Raw genomic sequence first — 25,368 nt, 5'->3', positions numbered from 1 at the left:
GTGCATTAACAATCTGAGAGACAGAATTAAAAAAATAATCAGGAAATCACATTGTATGATTTTTAAACAATTTATTTGTCTTGCACTATTGAACATAAGTATTTGAACACCTGAGAAATAGCAAGAATTCTGGCTCTCAAAGACCTGTTACTGTGTCTTTAAAAACCTCTACTACACTTATTAATCTAACTTAGTAGCACCTGTATGAGCTCTTTAAAGACACCTGTCCACTCCACAGTCAGTCAGACGCCAACTACTACCATGGGCAAGAACAAAGAGCTGTCAAAAGACACCAGAGACAAAATTGTGGACCTCCACAAGGCTGGAAAGGGCTAAGGGGAAATTGCCAAGCAGCTTGGTGGAAATAGATCAACTGTTGGAGCAATTGTTAGAAAATGGAAGAGGCTAAAGACGACTGTCAGTCTCCCTCGGACTGGGGCTCCATGCAAGATCTCACCTCGTGGGGTATCACTGATGATAAGAAAGGTGAGGAATCAGCCAAAAACTACAAGGGAGAAGCTGGTCAATAACATGAAGAGAGCTGGGACCACAGTTTCAAAGATCACTGTCAGTAGAACATTACGCCGTCATGGTTTCAAATCATGCATTGCATGGAAGGTTCCCCTGCTCAAGTCATCACATGTCCAGGCCTGTCTGAAGTTTGCCAATGACCATCTGGATACTCAAGATTAGGCATGGGAGAAAGTCATGAGGCCAGATGAGACCAAAGTAGAACTTTTTGGTCTAAACTTCACTCGTCGTGTTTGGAAGAAAAGAAGGATGAGTTGCATCCCAAGAACACCATCCCTACTGTAAAGCATGGGGGTGGTAACATAAAGCTTTGGGGGGTGCTTTTCTGTGAAGGGGACAGGACGACTGCACTGTTTTAAAGAGAGGATGAATGGGGCCATTTATTGTGAGATTTTGAGCAACAACCTCCTTCCCTCAGTCAGAGCATTGAAGATGGGTCGTGGCTGGATCTTCCAACATGACAATTACCCGAAGCACACAGCAAGGATAACCAAGGTGTAGCTTCCATAAGAAGCATATCAAGCTTCTGGAGTGGCCTCTCCAGACCTAAATTCAATAGACCTACTTTGGAGGGAGCTGAAACTCTATGTTTCTCAGCGACAGCCCCGAAACCTGACAGATCTAGAGGAGATCTGTGTGGAGGAGTGGGCCAAAATCATTGTTGCAGTGTGTGCAAACCTGGTCAAGAACTACAGGAAACGTTTGACCTCTGTAATTGCAAACAAAGGCTTCTGTACCAAATATTTACACTAATTTTCTCAGGTGTTCAAATACTTATGTTCAGCAGTGCAAGACAAATAAATTCTTTAAAAATCATACAATGAGAGACAGAATAAAAATAAAAATAAAAAAATGGAAATCAGAGAGTGTTAATGCACCTACAATGTGAATTTCAGACCCCTCCATGATTTCTAAGTGGGAGAACTTGCAAAATCGCAGGGTGTTCAAATACTTCTGTTCCTCACTGTACATGTATATTCTTTACCAGCAGCGGAATTGATCATGACATGTTGTGTAAGTTGACCTACTAGCATTTTATATGTTGTAGTAATGGCCTTTATCCCATTCATGACCAATTTATATTTCCCCTGGAATCAGAGATCTGCAAGCCCAGTAGATATGTGACTGCTGTTATATGCCTCCAAGATACTCAGGATCCACCAACCAATAGTTAAATACATATGGCAAGATACTGTATAACTAGAAATGAGAAAATAGATTCTAAACTAATTGTATTCATCACAAATTTTTGCCAAATGAATCTGAAGTTCTGGCAATTTGCTTCAGACAAATCGCACAAAAACAATTTGCTTTTACAGGGGCACAGGGCAGCGAGGAAGAAGACAGAGGATTACATGCCTCTTGGAGGGAACCTGGTCAACAATTCTTTGCAGGCAGTCTGTCAACTAATCAAGGGGCAAGATATTGGCTGGTCTATTAGGCTTTGTGCTATGTGTAAAGCGCAGAAAATTGTGAGCTCAGTCAGTGATGTGAGAGGACGTGTTTGCCAATTGCCATGTGTCTGGCAGACAACAATTACAGACACAAGCCAGCCACCTTAGGGGGTTGAAACAATAGCTTAGAGTTAGTAAAATATTTAGTTAGGTAGATTGAACTAATAGGTAGAAAAGCCAGGTACCGGTGTGTAGTGTGTTCGTAGAAGGGGACATTTAATTATGTGTCTCTGTTAATTACCAGGAAAAAACACTTGTAATCTAATTTTAAAAAATTACAGTGCATCAATATACCAGCTTAATTGAGCACATTTTAGTGCATTAATATACCATTGTAATTGGCAATACCAGTGTGCAGTGTGTTTGTAGGAGGAGATGTTTAATTGCTCCTCTGTCTTTTAATTAAAAAAAAAAAAAAACACATGCAACTTTGCTTCCACTCATAATTAGGCAGTAACAATACATTTTGGTGCATCATTTAACTAGTGTAATTCAACACATTTTACTACATTAATATACAAATTTGATTCAGCGCCTTTTACTTAATGAATATACCGTCGTAAATTGTCAATACCTAAGTGCAGAGTGTTCACAGAAGGGAACATTTTTTTCAGCCTGTCACGTACATACTGCTCTAGCAGGTGACATGGGTATGACTGCAAGGGGTTATTTTACTCCACTCACTCAACCTTTTACTCACAACTCATTCACGCATATTGAGCATAAATCACATGCCAACATAGTCCACACTCCCCAGATACACACTACCATCATCTACTGAATTTATGGCCAATAAATACCCCAACATGCATTCATTGCTCTCCAGCAATCAGACAGCAAGGCAATGGATACATAGAGCGTATAGAGACTAAAGTTAAAGCACTTTTATACCAAAAAGGGTTTAATGCTTAAAAAAAAAATTATACAAAAAGGGACAAAATAAAATTACATAAAACAAACAAAACTGTTATAAAATAAATGGGAGAAAAATAAAAAAAATAAAGTAACTTACAAACGATAGTCCTTCTGAATCCTTGATAGTAGGCGGAAATATGGAAATACACTCAGATCTTGGCTGATCCAGACATGTGTAATAATAAAATGTCTGTTAAACAGCAGAGTGGAAAAGAAAAGACCTATGCCTTGTCATCTGCAAGTGAGAATGTAAGTAGCTGTAGTAGTATAAACAGCAATTGCAGCACAGTCAGCACTACACGTCCGACCAGTACCAATAGCAGTAGGCCACAGTTCTAGTGAGGACAAAGAGGATGACATTGTGGGCTAGATGTGGGCTAGAGTCGAACACCCTGCCTTTGAGACAAGTGTCAAGACATTTATTCTGCCTCTCCTCCTTGCGGCCTCAAAGAAGCTTGTCATTTACATTTATGTCTTTACTGTGGCCTCCAAGTGGGACACCTTTTTTTGCTAAGAAGAGGAAACCACAACCTATGTGCTAAAGAATATACTCAATATAGTGAGAAGCATCAGCATTTGGACTGCCATTAGAAGGAGGTTCAGGTGGAGGCAGGGGGTCATACAGTTCCACACCTTCACTAAAATTGAATTCTGCTCTATGACATTTGCAATTTTGGCCAGCTGTTTCAAAAAAATTGTTTAAAGTTGTCTCATTTTCAAAACGATTGTGCCCTTTCTCCAACACATACCCTGTTTCCTATACCCATTGACTTCTGGGAAGGCAAATTGGAACAGTGGATGGATGTGGTCTAGGTAGCTATCGCTATTCCCCAGCACAAGTGTCCAAAACATTACCTTTGTAAAAATTAATTAGGAACGTGGATCAGTGAGTATTTCCACACATTGTCATCTCAAGCTGATGACAATGAATAGATCTGCCATTGCTGAACGTTGCTATTTATCACTAGTTCCATAATGTACTACAGTTGCAGCTGCCACAGCTGTTTCCACTAATACTACCACTAAATGGCTGCATATCTCCTACCTTGTTTATGAGGTTTCACGCTGAACTGCTGCTGCTCCTAAAAAAAGGTAGAATTTTTGGGACTTCCTGAGAACAATGCTCAGTCAATGCTTTTTTGGATTCAAAAGTGTATTTATAAACACTGGCAGACACCTACCCCCAAAAGTGTCTGAAGATCCGTATATATATATATATATATATATATATATATATATATATATATTTATAAAGAGCAGAGACATGGTGTAATGAATGAATTGACATTTGAAAAGCAATATTAAAAGCACCTTAAGAATGAATCCTTATCCTTGAATTATCTTACAGACAAGCGGTGTAAGAGAGAATAAAAAATAAAATAAATGAATAAATAAAAAAGAAATAACATATCTAGATCATTTAATTGCTTTTAGTAAACCATGGGCCCTAGGAATCTATAAAAATTTCATGTTTACGTTTTACCATAGGAAGTTTTAATTCAAAAGTTATAAAATGATTTAAATTAATTTCCTAATATTTTGATGTAAAGGTGTTACTGGAAAGTCAAAAGTGTGCAATTCCATTACGTGCAATAAATAAAGCACTTCATATTACCAATTTAGATTTATATGAAGCAGATAAAAATTATATATCTCTGAGAAGACATATTTTCAGGTCAAGGATAGTCACATGGAATATAAATTCTTAACGAGATGTCACCTCTTTCCAGAACTGAATCAATCTAGGACATCAACAAGTAAGTTGGTAACAATCAGCAACAGGCCCAACACATTTAGGGCATTTATCTGTTTGCTTTTATAATGTGCTGGCCATTTCCATCGTGCGCGCGCCTGAAGCCAGTGATCACACTGATGCTGAGGACTAGGGTTCAGCGAACCCGAGCTGTAAAGTTCGGGTTCGTACCGAACATTAGGATTTTTGGACCCCGGACCCGAACTTTTCAGTAAAAGTTCGGGTTCACGTTCGTTGTTCGGCGATTTAATGGTGCTTTTTGAAAGAGAAGCCAATCAACAAGCATTTAACTTGTGTGACCTTAGAAGCCATCACAGCTGTGATTGGCCAGTGCAGCATGTGACCCAGCCTCTATATAAGCTGGAGTCACGTAGCGCTGCACGTCACTCTGCTCTGATTAGTGTAGGGATAGGATGCTGCTGCTGTGAGGGAGAGAATAGGAAAGAATCTTTATTTAGAAGTGCTTGTTAACTCAGCGTTCTACATACATTTTGTTTTGTGCACAATATTTTTACCCTGCCCTGAGCCCAGTGACACAGAAAAATTACTTTTATCCGTCTGTTAGTTAGGTGGGCGGTGGCAGCAATTTTATGCAAGTTCAGTGCACTAGCACAGCATATGTGCATTTGAGACAGTCAAATACAGTCTTGAAATACTGCAATTATATTCTGGGTTTAAAAAAATTCACCCATTTTTTGCAAGACCCTACATCTGGTGCCTTTGCAGCATTTGTCAGTGTGAAATACAATCTTGAAATACTGCAATAATTTTCTGGGTTTAAAAAAAACACCCATTTTTGGCAATACCCTACATCTGGTGCCTTTGCAGCATTTGTCAGTGTGAAATATAAGCTTGAAATACTGCAATAATTTTCTGGGTTTTAAAAAACATCCTTTTTGGGCAAAATACTAAATTTGCGGCATTTGCTGCATCTGTCATTGTTAAATCCAAGCTTGAAATGATGCAATAATTTTCTGGGTTTAAAAAAGCACACATTTTTTGCAATACCCTACATCTGGGGCCTATGCTGCATTTGTCAGTGTGAAATATAAGCTTGAAATACAGCAATAATTTTCTGGGTTTTAAAAAACACCCTTTTTGGTCAAAATACAAAATTTGCAGTGTTTACTGCATCTGTCAGTGTGAAATACATGGGTTAAATACTGCTGTTATATTCTGTTATTAAAAAAAACACCTATTTTGAGCATAATACAAAAATTTCAGCCTTTGCTGCATCTGTCAGTGTGAAATACACGCGTTAGATACTGCTGTTATATTCTGTTATTAAAAAAACACCCATTTTTGGCAAGATCCTAAATTTTCAGAGAATGAGGAGAGCGTCGAATAAGGGACGTTGCCCCGGTCGTGGTGCTGCTGGTGGAGCTCCTGTTGCAGGGAGAGGACATGGTCGATCTGTGCCAGCTACACGCACAAGTGAAACACCTTCTTCAGGTGCGAGTAGGCGACAGAACCTTCAGCGTTATTTGGTCGGGCCTAATGCGGCTCTACGAATGGTGAGGCCAGAACAAGTATAGGCGATAGTAGATTGGGTTGCTGACAGTGGATCCAGTTCCTTCACATTGTCTCCCACCCAGTCTCCTGCTGAAAGATCAGAGTTGGCACCTGCAGCCGATGTCCATCAGTCTTTCACCTCACCCCTTGCAAATCAGCCAAGCAGTCTGAGACTCAAGTCATGCAGCAGTCTCTTCTGCTTTTTGATGACTCTGCTAGCAGGGTTTCCCAGGGCCATCCACATAGCCCTGCCCCAGAAGTGGTAGAGATTGAGTGCACCGATGCCCAACCACTTATGTTTCAAGATGAGTAGATGGGAGGACCACCGCAACACGTCTCAGATGATGACGAAACACAGGTGCCAACTGCTGTGGCTTTGGAAAATGTGCAGACCGACAAGGAGGGCAGGGGTGAAGACTGGGTGGAGGATGATGTGGAGGACGATGAGGTCCTCGACCCCACATGGAATCAAGGTCATGCGAGTGACCTGTGTAGTTCGGAGGAAGAGGTGGTGGTCACACGAAGCCACCAACACAGCAGAAGAGGGAGCAGGGTGCAAAAGCGGAGCGGTCATCCCCTAGACAGTACGCCTGCTACTGCCCAACACAGCAAGGGATCAAGCACACCAAAGCCACCTCCAAGGAGTTCCCTAGCGTGGCAGTTCTTCAGACAATGTGCTGACGACAAGACACGAGTGGTTTGCACGCTGTGCAATCAGAGCCTGAAGCGAGGCATAAACGTTCTCAACCTGAGCACAACCTGCATGACCAGGTATCTAAGTGCAAAGCACGAGCTACAGTGGAGTAGACACCTCAAAAACAAAGAAAGGTCTCTGGCTCCTCCTGCTTGCTCTTCTGCTGCTGTCTCGGCCTCTTTATCCACCTCTGGAGTGACAGTGGCACCTGCTACCCCGCAAACACCACCACCTGGGTCACCAAGCATCTCCACAATGTCCCACGGAAGCGTTCAGCTCTCCATCTCCCAAACACTGGAGCAGAAGAGGAAGTACCCCCCTACCCACCCGCGATCCCTGGCCCTGAATGCCAGCATTTCTAAATTACCGGCCTTTGAAATGCTGTCATTCCGTCTGGTGCCCAGCCGCCACTGCTTTTCCAGGCGAGCCATCCCTTCCCTGTTCAACCAAGTGGGGGACAAAATCAGGTGTGCACTGCGCAACGCCATCTGTGGCAAGGTCCACCTAACTACGGATACGTGGACCAGTAAGCACGGTCAGGGACATTATATCTCCATAACAGCACACTGGGTAAATGCAGTGGCGGCTAGGCCTTAGGCGGATAGCAATTTGGCGCATGTCCTTCCACCACTGAGGATTGCAGGGCACTTCAGTTTGCCTCCTGTTGCCTCCTCCTCCTACTCTGCTTTCTCATCCTCTACCGGCTCCTCATCTGGTCAGCATAACACCTTTACCACCAACTTCAGCACAGCCAGGGGTAAACGACAGCAGGCAGTTTTAAAACGTATCTGTTTGGGGGACAAACCCCACACCGCGCAGGAGCTGTGGACGGGCATTGAACAACAGACCGATGAGTGGTTGGTGCCAGTGAGCCTTAAGCCCGGCCTGGGGGTGTGCGATAATGGGCGAAATCTCGTAGCAGCTCTGGGACTAGCCGGTTTGACGCACATCCCTTGCCTGGCGCATGTGCTGAATTTGGTGGTGCAGAGGTTCCTTAAAAATTACCCCGATATGTCAGAGCTGCTGCAGAAAGTGCGCGCTTTGGGCCTTCTCACCCTGCTGCTGCTCGCCTGTCAGCGCTGCAGCGTAACTTCGGCCTTCCCGCTCACCGCCTCATATGCGATGTTCCCACAAGGTGCTCCACCTTGCACATGCTGGCCAGACTGTGCGAGCAACAGCAGGCGATAGTGGAGTTTCAGCTGCAGCACGCACGGGTGAGTCGCTCTGCGGAACAGCACCACTTCACCACCAATGACTGGGCCTCCATGCGAGACCTGTGTTCCTTGTTGCGCTGTTTCAAGTACACTACCAACATGGCCAGTGCCAATAACATCGTTCTCAGCGTTACTATCACACTTCTAGGTCTCCTTGAAAAAAACGCTGCTGGCGATGGAAGAGGATGTGGCACAGGAGGAGGAGGAAGAGGGATCATTTCATAGGGTTTCCGGACAGTAATTTGCAAGTGGCTCCGATGGTGGGTTCCTGCACCCACAAACCCCAGTTACACAAATGTCCAGCCAGGGCACAGCTCAGAAGGTGTATTGGTATCAAATACATCCATAAGAACTTGAAGTGTTGGAAGAATGATGTGGCTATATTTTTTATAAAATTTTAAAGGTATAGCATCTGTTCCTGGAGATTGTATGCCTGCGATAGTAAATTAATTAGTGATTAACGAGACTGGCACATCAAGCAATTTTCTCCTTTTTTTGAAGAGCGCAGGAACAGAAATTAGAAATACAGACTAAGTCTCGCTCACCTGCTAGAATACACGGAAGTTTTGAGAAAACATGTAGAACTGCTGAAGGACAAAACCGATATCCTGCATCCATTAAAACTGAGATCTTTATTAAAGCATCTTAAAACTTGAAAAACAGGACAGCAGTGCTTCTACGTATTTTGGATTTATACACACCGATCCTTACTCATAACTAACCTCTGTACAGTCTTTCATGGTACAGAGCATAGTCATCAATAAGGATCACAATATAACTTTGTGCTCTTCACAAGATCATTTCTGACAGATTTCAAAGTGACTTCTCATTATATTATAAGTATGTATGATAATCTCAGTATGTCTTTAAAATTGTCAGATAATTATTCAATCTAATTATTGCCAATAGCGTTAAGCAAATTTAAGTATCCAAGGTGTACTTCAATTCGAATTTCAGGAAAAGTTAAATTTGACGCAAAGCCGAATTTCCACATACTTCTTGGTAACGAATCAATAAAAAAAAAATCATACTCACCTCCTCCATTTGAGCGTAAAGAGGCCTATGTGGCCATCTTGCTTGACGATCCTGAGTGAAATCTCATTGTGCAAGATGGCTGTGGTGGCCTCTTCACCCTTAACCTGTTCAGGACACAGGGCGTACCGGTACGCCCTGATGTCCTGGTACTTAAGGACACAGGGCGTACGGGTACGTTCTGTGTATTTCCGATCACCGCCGCATCAAATCATTGAGCAGGCACCTTGGCTAAATGCGCCGGGGGGGTCCCATGACCCCCGCCCCCCCCCGTGTCAGCGATCGCCGCAATTCAGTCCTGCGGCTTGCGGCTTTACCTGCGGTTTGCGGATCGGCGGTGCCATCGGGTCCCCATGCGGCTGTAGGGAGGACCCGATGGCATGGAAGGCATTGCAATGCCTAAGGAAGGCATTGCGCTGCCTTCCGGTGATGAGCCTGTGAGATCCAGCCCCTTGGATCTCACAGGCCGGAAGCTGTATGAGTAATACACACAGTATTACTCATACAGCCAATGCATTCCGATACAGAAGTATTGGAATGCTTTGTAAAGGATTAGACCCCCAAAAGTTCAAGTATCAAAGTGGGACAAAAAAAAGTGAAAAACAAGTTGAAAAAATAAAGTTTTCCCCCCAAAAATTTCAAAGTTTCAAGTAAAAATAAACCAAAATGTCATTTTCCCCAAATAAAGTAAACAAAAAATTGGTAAAAAATAGGGAAAAAAAATAAAGTATACATATTAGGTATTGACGCGTCCGTATCGACCAGCTCTATAAACATATCACATGACCTAACCCCTCAGATGAACACCGTAAAAAAAAATAAAAAAAATAAAAACTGTGCTAAATAAACAATTTTTTTGTCACCTTATATCACAAAAAGTACAACAGCCAGGGCCGTCTTTGCCGCAGGGCAAAAGGGGCAGCTGCCCCGGGCCCAGTTGCTCCTGGGGGCCCAAGGGAGCTCCGTTTCCCGAGTCCCGACTCCCATTCACTATGCAGCAGCGCAGCAGTCTTCAGAACAACTTACAACTGCGCTGCTTAGTTAGCAAGCACGTCGGCGCCCCGCCGTCACGTGGTAAAAGGGTGTGTGTGACTCAACGCAGCCTGGTGAGTGGCGATACGGCGGAGCAGCCAGCAGCAGGGACTAAGTCTCCGCCTCCGGTCCGGAGCTAAAGGGATTGGGTGGTGAGTCATGGCCTCACGTGACCAGACCACCAGTGACTCACTCACCTTACCTTACACAGCCAGACCAGACCTGCCACTGCCGCGCCAGGAGGGGAGGACTCGGTAGGTAAAACAAAAAGCACGCATATTGACTTTATTTTATATTAGAAATTTAGACCGGTCAGGTCACCGAATTAATAATTAACCCCAGATCCATTCATAAATTAGTGGAGGATTATTATAGAGACAGACGGCCCCAGGAGACATAAGGGGTTGGGTTGGGTTCTCTCTGTCTTCTGCTGAACTGTGGCCTGGGGCCACCACCGGCCACATTTACTAATCTTTGCTCAGGGGGGCCCTCATGGTGTGGACTGGACTGGTCATTTTCACTAAGGAATATAGTTTAACCATTTATGTACAAAAGAAAAAAAAAAGAAGTCAGCTCCAATCAGATATCTGCACATAGACCAAGAAGACTCTTGGTCTATGTGCAGATATCTGATTGGAGCTGACTTAGTGACCTCTTTTTTTTCTCTTTTGCACATAAACGGTTAAACTATATTCCTTAGTAAAAATGACCAGTCCAGTCCACACCATGAGGGCCCCCCTGAGCAAAGATTAGTAAATGTGGCCGGTGGTGGCCCCAGGCCACAGTTCAGCAGAAGACAGAGAGAACCCAACCCAACCCCTTATGTCTCCTGGGGCCGTCTGTCTCTGGTGGCCACAGTTCAGCAGACAGACAGAGAGAATCCCTTATGTCTCTCGTCTCTCTAATAATCCACCAGTAATTTAAATAACCCCATTAGTGGGGGATTATTGGATTATTATAGAGACGGGAGACATAAGGGGTTGGGTTCTCTCAGTATGCTGAACTGTGGCCCGGGGCCACCCGGCCGGCTGGCCACATTTACTAATCTTTGCTCAGGGGGGCCCTCATGGTGTGGTGTGGACTGGTCATTTTTACTAAGGAATATATTTTAACCGTTTATGTGCAAAAGAGAAAATAAGAAGTCACTAAGTCAGCTCCAATCAGATATCTGCACATAGACCAAGACTCTTGGTCTATGTGCAGATATCTGATTGGAGCTGACTTAGTGACTCCTTTTTTTCTCTTTTGCACATAAACGGTTAAACTATATTCCTTAGTAAAAATGACCACACCACACCATGAGGGCCCCCCTGAGCAAAGGGTGACACCAGCCATAGCAACGCCACTGCCTCAATCTGTAAGTCGCTGTAGTGAGCGGCAGGCTCGCTTTTCTGAAGGAAGTGGAACTGTGAACTGTCTGAACTCTGAACGGCTGTACAGTCAGTAGTGGCATGTGACACATGTGGCAATAATGATGTGTCTGCTGGCCTGCAGCCTGGTAAAGACCTGTGTCATGTCATGTGTGATGTGTATCCCAATTATGCCATACATACGTGTACAGATACTGGTCCTGTACTCCTGTGAGGCTGCAAGGCAGGGGTGTGGTGTGGACCACTCCTGAGACTGCATTGTGCTCAGGCCTCATGCACACGGCCGTTGTTTGGGTCCGCATCTGAGCTGCCGCTTTTGGCGGCTCGGGTGCGGACCCATTCACTGTGTGTTGTGGTGGAGGGCGATATTGCATGCTAGGGTGTGTGAAGGCGGGATCCAGGGGGCCCAAGTAAATTCTTGCCCAGGGTCCAATCAATATTAAAGACGGCCCTGACAACAGCAGGCAATCAAAAAGGCGTTTGCCCAACAAAATAGTACCAATCTAACCATCACCTCATCCCCCAAAAAATGAGCCCCTACCTTAGACATTCTGCAAAAAAAAAAAATCTATGGCTCAGAATATGGAGACACTAAAACATAATTCTCTTGTTTTAAAAAAGCTTTTATTGTGTAGAACTTACATAAATAAAAAAAGTATACATATTAGGTATCGTCGTGTCTGTATCAACCGGATTGATAAAAATATCACATGACCTCGCCCCTCAGATGAAAACCGTAAAAACAAAACAAAAAAAAACATTTTTTGACACCTTACATCACAAAAAGTGTAATAGCAAGCGATCAAAAAGTCATATGCACCCCAAAATAGTGCCAATCAACCGTCATCTCATCCCGCAAAAAATGCGACCCTACCTAAGATAATCGCCCAAAAACTAAAAAAAAACTATGGCTCTCAGAATATGGAGACATTAAAACATGATTATTTTTTTTGCTTCAAAAATGATATTATTGTCTAAAACTTACATAAATAAAAAAATATATACATATTAGGTATCGCCGTGTCCGTATCGACCGGCTCTATAAAAATATTACATGACCTAACCCCTCAGATGAACACCGTAAAAAAATAAAAAATAAAAACTGTGCTAAATAAACAATTTTTTGTCACCTTACATTACAAAAAGTGTAATAGCAAGCACCCCAAAATAGTGCCAATAAAACCATCATCTCATCCTGCAAAAATCATACCCTATCCAAGGTAATCGCCAAAAAACAGAAAAAATTATGGCTCTCAGACTATGGAAACACTAAAACATGATTTTTTTTTGCTTCAAAAATGAAATCATTCTGTAAAAGTATACATATTAGGTATCGCAGCGTCCGTAATAACTTTCTCTATAAAAATATCACATGACCTAACCCCTCAGGTGAATACCGTAAAATAAATAAATATAAAAACGGTGTAAAAAAAAGCCATTTTTTGTCACCTTACATCACAAAAAGTGTAATAGCAAGCGATCAAAAAGTCACACGCACCCCAAAATAGTGCCAATGAAACCGTCATCTCATCCCGCAAAAATCATACCCTACCCAATGTAATCGCCCAAAAATGGAGAAAATAATGGCTCTCAGACTATAGAAACACTAAAACATGATTTTTTTTTATTCAAAAAAGAAATTATTGTGTAAAACTTATATTAAATAAAAAAAAAGTATATATATTAGGTATCACCGCATCCTTGACAACCTGGTCTATAAAAATATCACATGATATAACCTGTCAGATGAATGTTGTAAATAACAAAAAATAAAAACGGTGCCAAAACAGCTATTTCTTGTTACCTTGCCTCACAAAAAGTGTAATATAGAGCAACCAAAAATCATATGTACCCTAAACTAGTACCAACAATACTGCCACCCTATCCCATAGTTTCTAAAATGGGGTCACTTTTTTGGAGTTTCTACTCTAGGGGTGCATCAGGGGGGCTTCAAATGGGACATGGTGTAAAAAAAAACAGTCCAGCAAAGCCTGCCTTCCAAAAACCATATGGCATTCCTTTCCTTCTGCGCCCTGCCGTGTGCCTGTACAGCCATTTCTGACCACATATGGGGTGTTTCTGTAAATGACAGAATCAGGGCCATAAATATTGAGTTTGGTTTGGCTGTTAACCCTTGCTTTGTAACTGGAAAAAAATTATTAAAATGGAAAATCTGCCAAAAAAGTGAAATTTTGAAATTGTATCTCTATTTCCCATTGTCACGGCCATGGCTATGACCGTGACGCCTGAACCGCATGCGGTTGTCAGCGGTTTACTTTGGTTGTCAATCACAGGTGAGGGCTGTGGTATTTGCCTCAACTGTGGTTGCCGCTGGCAACAGTATGTATGTGGCAGCGTAGCAGTCTGAGCTGTGCCATTGCAGCTTGCTATGTTGTGCATGCGGTTTTGTGTGTATGTGTGCACTGTGTTTTATGTTATTGTGTGCACGTCCCCTTTAAGTGGTGTTTTCCCTTCCCTGGTGTTGGAAGTGTGTGTGTGTGCACTGGGTGTGTCCGTTTGTGGGTGTGGCTGCATGGGCTATAAAGCCTCAGTTTAGACCTGATGTCTGAGGGGTACTCCAGCCTTGTTGTAAGCTGGAGGAACTCTCCTGGTCACATTTCCATCTGCCAGTGAGGGCCACCATTGTGGTCATAAATTGTGATTCTCTATGTTTATGAGGTTGTGTGTTTACTTCATGTATGGTGTTTGGTAGATGTTTGTTTGGTCGTTTCTTATTGCAGCATATGGTTTCCTGGTTTCCTGTGATGTGTGTTGTGTGCTCTGTCTTTGGTGTTTGTGGACAGCAGCACTTGGGTTCCAGGTTGTGTGTCTGTGGCAGGTAAGTGTGGTACTAGGCTCACTTACCTGTCACTGCCATATGTCTGTTTATACTACAAAGAAAAAAATAAGGGGTTGGGTCAGCACAACCTGCCTGTAGGTGCAGATCGCTATGGCGAAATACATATACAAACGGAAAATGCAAATGTGATCGCACACTACATCCAGCACTCTGCCCTCCATGCTGGATGAGACATTGGTTTATATTTTGGCCAAAGCATAGTAAGCCACTCACCGCGTCAAGGCTGTCTCATGAGTGGTCTCATGAGTGGTCCCTAACTCGTGTTCCTACCTGTTCATGGGCCATGACAGCCACATAAAATCCAGGGAATGCAGGTCAGCATGCAAGCCAAGTACACTTTGCTTGTAACCCCGTCCGGTGCCATTACAGCTTTCATCGGATCCAGGGATGCAAGTACCAACATGCATGCTGAACCCACCATATACTTCTCCTGGAGCCAAATGGCTAATGGTAGGTTCTATACAAGCAGACTCAGTTTTATACTGACTTTAAAACCAGCCTCAAGGACAGATTAACTGGTCAGGTGTGCAATGACTCCAAGGAGATCGCCACGCCTCCAATATATACTACAAAGAAAAAAATAAGGGGTTGGGTCAGCACAACCTGCCTGTAGGTGCAGATCGCTATGGCGAAATACATATACAAACGGAAAATGCAAATGTGATCGCACACTACATCCAGCACTCTGCCCTCCATGCTGGATGAGACATTGGTCCCTAACTCTTGTTCCTACCTGTTCATGGGCCATGACAGCCACATAAAATCCAGGGAATGCAGGTCAGCATGCAAGCTTTGTAGTATATATTGGAGGCGTGGCGATCTCCTTGGAGTCATTGCACACCTGACCAGTTAATCTGTCCTTGAGGCTGGTTTTAAAGTCAGTATAAAACTGAGTCTGCTTGTATAGAACCTACCATTAGCCATTTGGCTCCAGGAGAAGTATATGGTGGGTTCAGCATGCATGTTGGTACTTGCATCCCTGGATCCGATGAAAGCTGTAATGGCACCGGACGGGGTTACAAGCAAAGTGTACTTGGCTTGCATGCTGACCTGCATTCCCTGGATTTTATGTGGCTGTCATGGCCCATGAACAGGTAGGAACAAGAGTTAGGGACCACTCATGAGACCACTCATGAGACAGCCTTGACGCGGTGAGTGGCTTACTATGCTTTGGCCAAAATATAAACCAATGTCTCATCCAGCATGGAGGGCAGAGTGCTGGATGTAGTGTGCGATCACATTTGCATTTTCCGTTTGTATATGTATTTCGCCATAGCGATCTGCACCTACAGGCAGGTTGTGCTGACCCAACCCCTTATTTTTTTCTTTGTAGTATATATTGGAGGCGTGGCGATCTCCTTGGAGTCATTGCACACCTGACCAGTTAATCTGTCCTTGAGGCTGGTTTTAAAGTCAGTATAAAACTGAGTCTGCTTGTATAGAACCTACCATTAGCCATTTGGCTCCAGGAGAAGTATATGGTGGGTTCAGCATGCATGTTGGTACTTGCATCCCTGGATCCGATGAAAGCTGTAATGGCACCGGACGGGGTTACAAGCAAAGTGTACTTGGCTTGCATGCTGACCTGCATTCCCTGGATTTTATGTGGCTGTCATGGCCCATGAACAGGTAGGAACAAGAGTTAGGGACCACTCATGAGACCACTCATGAGACAGCCTTGACGCGGTGAGTGGCTTACTATGCTTTGGCCAAAATATAAACCAATGTCTCATCCAGCATGGAGGGCAGAGTGCTGGATGTAGTGTGCGATCACATTTGCATTTTCCGTTTGTATATGTCTGTTTATGTTTCCTTGTCTGTGTTACTTGGCCACTTTAGACTCCTGTTCCTCCGTGTCCAGGAGGAACGGGCTGTCTACCCAGCTCCTAGTTTAGGGCCATTTTGAGGGCTAGCAGGGACTTCTAGGTTCCGGAGCATGAGCCCTCCTACCATCAAGGTCGGCTCATGTAGCTAGGAGTCAAGGTCAGGTTAGGGATGCGATTAGGAGGTCACCAGCTCCCTAATCCTGTTGTCCTGGTCGCGCAGCGACCACTCCATCTTCTGATACCGCACGGCTGAGGGTATTCCCCATCCTCAGCCGTGACACCCATTAATTCTTGTGGAACACCTAAAGGGTTAACGATGTTTGTAAAATCAGTTTTGAATACCTTGAGGGGTATAGTTTCTTAGATGGGGTCACTTTTATGGAGTTTCTACTCTAGGGGTGCATCAGGGGGGCTTCAAATGGGACATGGTGTAAAAAAAAAACTGTCCAGCAAAGCCTGCCTTCCAAAAACCATATGGCATTCCTTTCCTTCTGCGCCCTGCCGTGTGCCCGTACAGCGGTTTACGACCACATATGGGGTGTTTCTGTAAACTACAGAATCGGGGCCATAAATATTGAGTGTGGTTTGGCTGTTAATCCTTGCTTTGAAACTGGAAAAAAAAAAAAAAAATGGAAAATCTGCCAAAAAAGTGAAATTTTGAAATTGTATCTCTATTTTCCATTAATTCTTGCGGAACACCTAAAGGGTTAACAAAGTTTGTAAAATCAGTTTTGAATACCTTGGGGGTGTAGTTTATAGAATGGGGTCATTTTTGGGAAGTTTCCATTATGTAAGCCTCCCAAAGTGACTTCAGACCTGAACTGGTCTCTGAAAATTGGGTTTTTGAAAATGTCTGAAAAACTTCTAAGCCTTGTAACATCCCCAAAAAATTAAATATCATTCCCAAAATGATCCAAACATGAAGTAGACATATGGGGAATGTAAAGTAATATCTATTTTTGGAGGTATTACTATTATTATAGAAGTAGAGAAATTGAAACTTGGAAATTTCCAATTTTTAAAAAATTTTGGGTAAATTTGGTATTTTTTTTATAAATAAAAAATAATTTTTTTGACTTCATTTTTGACTTCATTTTTCATGATGAAAAAACAATCTCAGAATGGCCTGGATAAGTCAAAGCGTTTTAAAGTTATCACCACTTAAAGTGACACTGGTCAGATTTTCAAAAAATTGCCTGGTCTTTAACCGCCTCCGGACCGCCGAACGCAGCGACGCGTCCTGGAGGCGGTCGATTCATTCCTCCTGGACGCATATACGTGTTCTCTCGCGAGAGGCGAGATTTCCTGTGAACGCGCGCACAGGATCGGAAGGTAAGCGAGTGGATCTCCAGCCTGCCAGCGGCGATCGTTCGCTGGCAGGCTGGAGATGCGTTTTTTTTTAACCCCTAACAGGTATATTAGACGCTGTTTTGATAACAGCGTCTAATATACCTGCTACCTGCTACCAGAGGACACAGGCAGCTCAGTAATAAGTAGCACCAAACACCACTACACTACACCCCCCCTGTCACTTATTAACCCCTGATCACCCCCCTGTCATTGATCACCCCCTTGTAAGGCTCCATTCAGACGTCCGTATGTTTTTTATGGATCCACTGATACATGGATCGGATCCGCAAAACACATACGGACGTCTGAATGAAGCCTTACAGGGGGGTGATCAATGACGGGGGTGATCACCCCATATAGACTCCCTGATCACCCCCCTGTCATTGATCACCCCCCCTATCATTGATCACCCCCCTGTAAGGCTCCATTCAGACGTCCGTATGTTTTTTACGGATCCACGGATACATGGATCGGATCCGCAAAACACATACGGACGTCTGAATAGAGCCTTACAGGGGGGTGATCAATGACAGGGGGGTGATCACCCCATATAGACTCCCTGATCACCCCCCTGTCATTGATCACCCCCCTGTCATTGATCACCCCCCTGTAAGGCTCCATTCAGACGTCCGTATGTTTTTTACAGATCCATGGATACATGGATCGGATACGCAAAACACATACGGACGTCTGAATAGAGCCTTACAGGGGGGTGATCAATGACAGGGGGGTGATCACCCCATATAGACTCCCTGATCACCCCCCTGTCATTGATCACCCCCCTGTAATGCTCCATTCAGACGTCCGTATGTTTTTTACAGATCCACGGATACATGGATCGGATCCGCAAAACACATACGGACGTCTGAATGGAGCCTTACAGGAGGGTGATCAATGACAGGGGGGTGATCAGGGAGTCTATATGGGGTGATCACCCCCCTGTCATTGATCACCCCCCTGTAAGGCTCCATTCAGACGTCCGTATGTGTTTTGCGGATCCGATCCATGTATCCGTGGATCCGTAAAAAACATACGGACGTCTGAATGGAGCCTTACAGGGGGGTGATCACCCCATATAGACTCCCTGATCACCCCCCTGTCATTGATCACCCCCCTGTAAGGCTCCATTCAGAATTTTTTTTGGCCCAAGTTAGCGGAAATTTTTTTTTTTTTTTTTTTTCACATTTTTGTACCATAGTTGGTAAACGCTATAACTTTTACCCAAACCATTTTTTTTTACCCAAACTATTTTTTTTATCAAAGACATGTAGAACAATAAATTTTGAGAAAAATTTATATATGGATGTCGTTTTTTTTTGCAAAATTTTACAACCGAAAGTGAAAAATGACATTTTTTTGCAAAATTTTTTTTAAATTTCGATTAATAACAAAAAAAGTAAAAATGTCAGCAGCAATGAAATACCACCAAATGAAAGCTCTATTAGTGAGAAGAAAAGGAGGTAAAATTCATTTGGGTGGTAAGTTGCATGACCGAGCAATAAACGGTGAAAGTAATGTAGTGCAGAAGTGCAAAAAGTGGCCTGGTTATTAAGGGTGTTTAAGGTAGGGGAGCTGAGGTGGTTAAGGTGAAATATGGCCGTGTCCTTAAGGGGTTAAATGGATGAAGTAAGTATAATAATTTTTTTTATTAATACCTGAAAGCCCTCATTTTTCATCTGAGATGCCGTGATCAGCAATGAACGCAACATCTGAGAGGTTTAATGACAGGGGCATCAGTTCCCCATCAGTGTGCCTGCTACTTACAAAGAAATGCACTTCATGATGTTGTAATTCGTCACAAATCAATTTTCTTTGTGAAATTCGGCGAAGCAGCCAAATCGAAGTTTGGTAAACTTCGTTCATCTCTAGTTGTGAATAACTGTATTTTTGTCTCCTCTGGTTCATCAAAGCTGCGGCTACACATCAACATGTGTCACTAGACATCAAGTCTTAGTCTCAGAAAAGTTGTGCGATTGCAACTTGTTTGTAATTTACACATTATTGTAAGTTGCAATTTGAATATGAAAATGGCTAAATCTAAGAAAAGTTGCAGGCAAGTTACATGGATGTGACTTACATTGTGAGCTACTGTATGTTGGCAAAGTCGCATGTGAATTTCAACAGAATTTGGATTGGATTTTTTGCATCTGTCACGTAGTTTAGTGATGGCATGTTGTGTGCCACATCATGACCCCATTTTTTTCTTTTAATAGTCCTGTATTTATATTATTCTGTGTTTTCTTTTTTTTTTTTTTTTTTTAGAAGGATTCATCCCAGATGGTGCAACATGTGTTTGGATTACATGACCTGCAGAGCAACGCTGTGGCTTCTTAAATACCTCCCAAAACAAAGGACATGGACTTCAATATTAAAGGAATCTCTGGCTGAAGCTCCAAACGAGGTGCAAGTTCTGCAGCCCGTAACGTCACTGCCATTACAGCTTTAGGACACAGTAATGAATGAAAAATATTTGATGTTTTCACATACAGGGCCAAGAAGACCCTACTGACCCAGATCCAAGTCACACATTCTTTGGCAATAAGCAATCTCATATTTAGAAATTGAACATTGCATGTGTCAATGCGAACTCATGAAAGGAATAACTAGAAATAAAGATAATGGGCATAGCAAACATATATATTTCTATATAAACTGCTTGGAGAGATGATTAAATGATTTGTACTGTGAAATACTTTTTAGCACTGTGAATGGAACTCATCATCCTTCATCTATACGATAATATAAATGTCTTCAATGTGAAGCATCACAGCATCTAGAGCAACTGTCAATGACTTGGATGTCATATTTCATAAGTGTGGGCATGATAAAAGCTGTCAGCACTTTGAATTCTGGCCAAAGTTTCCATTATCAATACAATCCTTACATATTTATATGTGTGAATGCTGGTTTCCTCATTAAAGATTTTACCTCATCCGTAACAAGGTACCTGTACAATGGTTAAAAAAATGTATAATGTTGAACTAGCTGTATTTAAAAATAGCAATACATTCACTCACATACGAGCACTTTTAGTCATGTAAAGAATATTATGAACAGACTTCTGATTTTAAAAAAATGTAATTCAACTTAATATTTTTCTCATAAGATGTGAGAAATATATAATAAATTCACCAATACAGGTCCCAGGAAATCAGCCACTCTCCCCTTCTCCTGCTATCTTTGGCTGTAAACTTGATGCAACAGGAGCCCTCAACCCTGCCCTTTTTAAAATAAGAGACAGAAACGTGTAATATTAGCCCTATTAATTGACAATGGGAATAATCTGCATGTAAATCTGCTCCAGATCTGTACACACCCACATCACATCAGTAGCAGTGCATAACCTCAGATTTCTGTCCATGAAATACACATCTAATTTCTATCCAAGGGGTTATCCAATTATTAATGTAAAAAATGAAATTCAGACATCTTATAGTACATGACAATCTCTATCAAAGCTAGAACCAGCCCTGTACCTCACATGGGTCCAGATTAGGGATGAGCAAACCCGAACTGTATAGTTCAGGTTCGTACCGAATTTTGGGGTGTTCGTGACACGGACCCGAACACGAACATTTACGTAAAAGTCTGGGTTCGGTGTTCGGCGCTTTCTTGGCGCTTTTTGAAAGGCTGCAAAGCAGCCAATCAACAAGCGTCATACTACTTGCCCCAAGAGGCCATCACAGCCAAGACTACTATTGGCATGGCTGTGATTGGCCAGTGCAGCATGTGACCCAGCCTCTATTTAAGCTGGAGTCACGTAGCGATCACGTGCTCTGATCAGTGTAGGGAGAGGATGCAGCTGCTGTTAGGGCCAGAGTAGGCAGGGATTTACTCATCAAAAACACTTACTGAAGTGATCGATCTACAGCTGTGTATCATTCAACTTCTGCTAGTTAATTGCTTAACCATCAATAGTGTCTTTTTATTTTTTTTTGCTATATCCTACATCAGGGGCTTGGCTGTGCTTGCTATTTTATTGAGGGGTGAAATACAATTGCCAAAATAGCAGTACCCTAAATCTGATGTTTCAGCTGTGGCAAGCCAATTGTAATAATGTCTGCTGTCTGCCAAAGGATATATTTTTTTCTGGGTTGAAATACAATTCCCAAATTAGCAAATCCCTAAATCTGTGGTTTCTGCTGTAGCAGGCCAAGTTTAAATCTATCCATAAAAAGGTCATTCTCAATAACTTCACACGCTACCGTGCATCTCCAAGTGTAATTCTGTCCGTAAAGGGATACCTGTCATCCATCCAGGGCCTAAATACTAGGCCTACAATTTATATTCAGCTAAATCCGAGGTTACTGCTGTGGCTGGTCAAGTTAATTAGTGTCCGTCAAAGCACAGTTTTTGTTCTGGGTTGAATTTCAATTCCCAAATTAGCAATTCCATAAATCACTGGTTTCTGCTGTAGCAGGCCAAGTTTAAATCTATCCATAAAAGGGTATATTACATTGAAGGTGCTGATAGGGTCATCCTCTATAACTTCACACGCTACCGTGGATTTCCAAGTCTAATTCTGTCCGTAAAAGGGATACCTGTCATCCAGGGCCTAAATACTAGGCCTACAATTTATATTCAGCTAAATCTGTGGTTACTGCTGTGGCTGGTAAAGTTATTTAGTGTCCGTCAAAGCACAGTTTTTGTTCTGGATTGAAATTCAATTCCCAAATTAGCAATTCCATAAATCAGTGGTTTCTGCTGTAGCAGGCCAAGTTTATATCTATCCATAAAAGGGTATATTACATTGAAAGTGCTGATAGGGTCATTCTCAATAACTTCACACGCTACCGTGCATTTCCAAGTCTAATTCTGTCCGTAAAAGGGATACCTGTCATCCAGGGCCTAAATACTAGGCCTACAATTTATATTCAGCTAAATCTGTGGTTACTGATGTGCCTGTATTAGTGTAATACGGTACCTAAATAGAAAGCTAGATAGTGTTAGGTGCCTGTAAAAAAAGGCCTGAATTTGAATTCAATACATTGGGCCAAATATTTTTTTTCTTATTGTGGTGAACGGTAACAATAAGGAAAACATCTAGTAAGGGACGCGGACATGGTCGTGGTGGTGTTAGTGGACCCTCTGGTGCTGGGAGAGGACGTGGCCGTTCTGCCACAGAGACACGTCCTAGTGAACCAACTACCTCAGGTCCCAGTAGCCGCCAGAATTTACAGCGATATTTGGTGGGGCCCAATGCCGTTCTAAGGATGGTAAGGCCTGAGCAGGTACAGGCATTAGTCAATTGGGTGGCCGACAGTGGATCCAGCACGTTCACATTATCTCCCACCCAGTCTTCTGCAGAAAGCGCACAGATGGCACCAGAAAATGAAGCCCATCAGTCTGTCACATCACCCCCATGCATATCAGGGAAACTGTCTGAGCCTCAAGTTATGCAGCAGTCTCTTATGCTGTTTGAAGACTCTGCTGGCAGGGTTTCCCAAAGGCATCCACCTAGCCCTTCCTCAGCGGTGGAAGACATAGAATGCACTGACGCACAACCACTTATGTTTCCTGATGATATGGACATTGGAATACCACCTCAGCACGTCTCTGATGATGACGAAACACAGGTGCCAACTGCTGCGTCTTTCTGCAGTGTGCAGACTGAACAGGAGGTCAGGGAGGAAGACTGGGTGGAAGACGATGCAGGGGACGATGAGGTCATAGACCCCACATGGAATGAAGGTCGTGCCACTGACTTTCAGAGTTCAGAGGAAGAGGCAGTGGTGAGACCGAGCCAACAGCGTAGCAAAAGAGGGAGCAGGGGGCAAAAGCAGAACACCCACCACCAAGAGAGTTCGCCTGCTACTGGCCACCGCCACCTGGGACCGAGCACCCCAAAGGCAGCTTCAAGGAGTTCCTTGGCGTGGCAGTTCTTCAAACAATGTGCTGACGACAAGACCCGAGTGGTTTGCACGCTGTGCCATCAGAGCCTGAAGCGAGGCATTAACGTTCTGAACCTTAGCACAACCTGCATGACCAGGAACTCACTCAGGCTCCCCCTGCTACCTCTTCTGCTGCTGCTGCCTCGGCCTCTTCCTCCGCCTCGGGAGGAACGTTGGCACCTGCCGCCCAGCAAACAGAGGATGTACCACCAACACCACCACCTCCATCACCAAGCATCTCCACCATGTCACACGGCAGCGTTCAGCTCTCCATCTCACAAACCTTGGAGAGAAAGCGTAAATTCCCACCTAGCCACCCTCGATCCCTGGCCCTGAATGCCAGCATTTCTAAACTACTGGCCTATGAAATGCTGTCATTCAGGCTGGTGGACACAGACAGCTTCAAACAGCTCATGTCGCTTGCTGTCCCACAGTATGTTGTTCCCAGCCGGCACTACTCTCCAAGAGCGCCGTGCCTTTCATGCACAACCAAGTATCCGATAAAATCAAGTGTGCACTGCGCAACGCCATCTGTGGCAAGGTCCACCTAACCACAGATACGTGGACCAGTAAGCACGGCCAGGGACGCTATATCTCCCTAACTGCACACTGGGTAAATGTAGTGGCGGCTGGGCCCCAGGCGGAGAGCTCTTTGGCGCACGTCCTTCCGACGCCAAGGATCTCAGGGCAACATTCTTTGCCTCCTGTAGCCTCCTCCTCCTACTCGGCTTCCTCCTCCTCTTCATCCACCTGCTCATCCAGTCAGCCACACACCTTCACCACCAACTTCAGCACAGCCCGGGGTAAACGTCAGCAGGCCATTCTGAAACTCATATGTTTGGGGGACAGGCCCCACACCACGCAGGAGTTGTGGCGGGGTATTTAACAACAGACCGACGAGTGGTTGCTGCCGGTGAGCCTCAAGCCCGGCCTGGTGGTGTGCGATAATGGGCGAAATCTCATCGCAGCTCTGGGACTAGCCGGTTTGACGCACATCCCTTGCCTGGCGCATGTGCTGAATTTGGTGGTGCAGAAGTTCATTCACAATTACCCCGACATGTCAGAGCTGCTGCATAAAGTGCGGGCCGTCTGTGCGCGCTTACGGCATTTACATCCTGCCGCTGCTCGCCTGTCTGCGCTACAGCGTAACTTCGGCCTTCCCGCTCACCGCCTCATATGCGATGTTCCCACCAGGTGGAACTCCACCTTGCACATGCTGGACAGACTGTGCGAGCAGCAGCAGGTCATAGTGGAGTTTCAGCTGCAGCACGCACGGGTCAGTCGCACTGCGGAACAGCACCACTTCACCACCAATGACTGGGCCTCCATGCGAGACCTGTGTGCCCTGTTGCGCTGTTTCGAGTACTCCACCAACATGGCCAGTGGCGATGACGCCGTTATCAGCATTACAATACCACTTCTATGTCTCCTTGAGAAAACACTTAGGGCGATGATGGAAGAGGAGGTGGCCCAGGAGAAGGAGGAGGAGGAAGAGGGGTAATTTTTAGCACTTTCAGGCCAGTTTCTTCGAAGTGACTCAGAGGGAGGTTTTTTGCAACAGCAGAGGCCAGGAACAAATGTGGACAGACAGGGCCCACTACTGGAGGACGAGGAGGAGAAGGATGAGGCGGAGGTGGAGGAGGAGGATGAAGCATGTTCACAGTGGGGTGGCACCCAACGCAGCTCGGGCCCATCACTGGTGCGTGGCTGGGGGGAAACGCAGGACGATGACGATACACCTCCGACAGAGGACAGCTTGTCCTTACCTCTGGGCAGCCTGGCACACATGAGCGACTACATGCTGCAGTGCCTGCGCAACGACAGCAGAGTTGCCCACATTTTAACGTGTGCGGACTACTGGGTTGCCACCCTGCTGGATCCCCGGTACAAAGACAATGTGCCTACCTTTTTTCCTGCACTGGAGCGTGATAGGA

The 25,368-nt window shown here is 44.1% G+C and overlaps 1 protein-coding gene across 1 annotated transcript in view; it reads left to right on the top strand.

Annotated features, from left to right (window-relative positions):
* Window positions 1-20,122, top strand: part of HRH2 (histamine receptor H2) — a 234,667-nt gene extending 214,545 nt beyond the window's left edge. Inside the window, exon 3 of the mRNA XM_040405669.1 lies at window positions 19,806-20,122. The gene's annotated coding sequence lies outside the window, so the exon portion shown is untranslated. The remainder of the gene's footprint in view (window positions 1-19,805) is intronic.
* The last annotated feature ends 5,246 nt before the right edge of the window (window positions 20,123-25,368 follow it).

The sequence above is a fragment of the Bufo bufo genome, chromosome 1 (assembly GCF_905171765.1).
Source record: "Bufo bufo chromosome 1, aBufBuf1.1, whole genome shotgun sequence".
NCBI lineage: Eukaryota > Metazoa > Chordata > Amphibia > Anura > Bufonidae > Bufo > Bufo bufo.
This window is presented reverse-complemented; position numbering and strand designations above follow the sequence as displayed.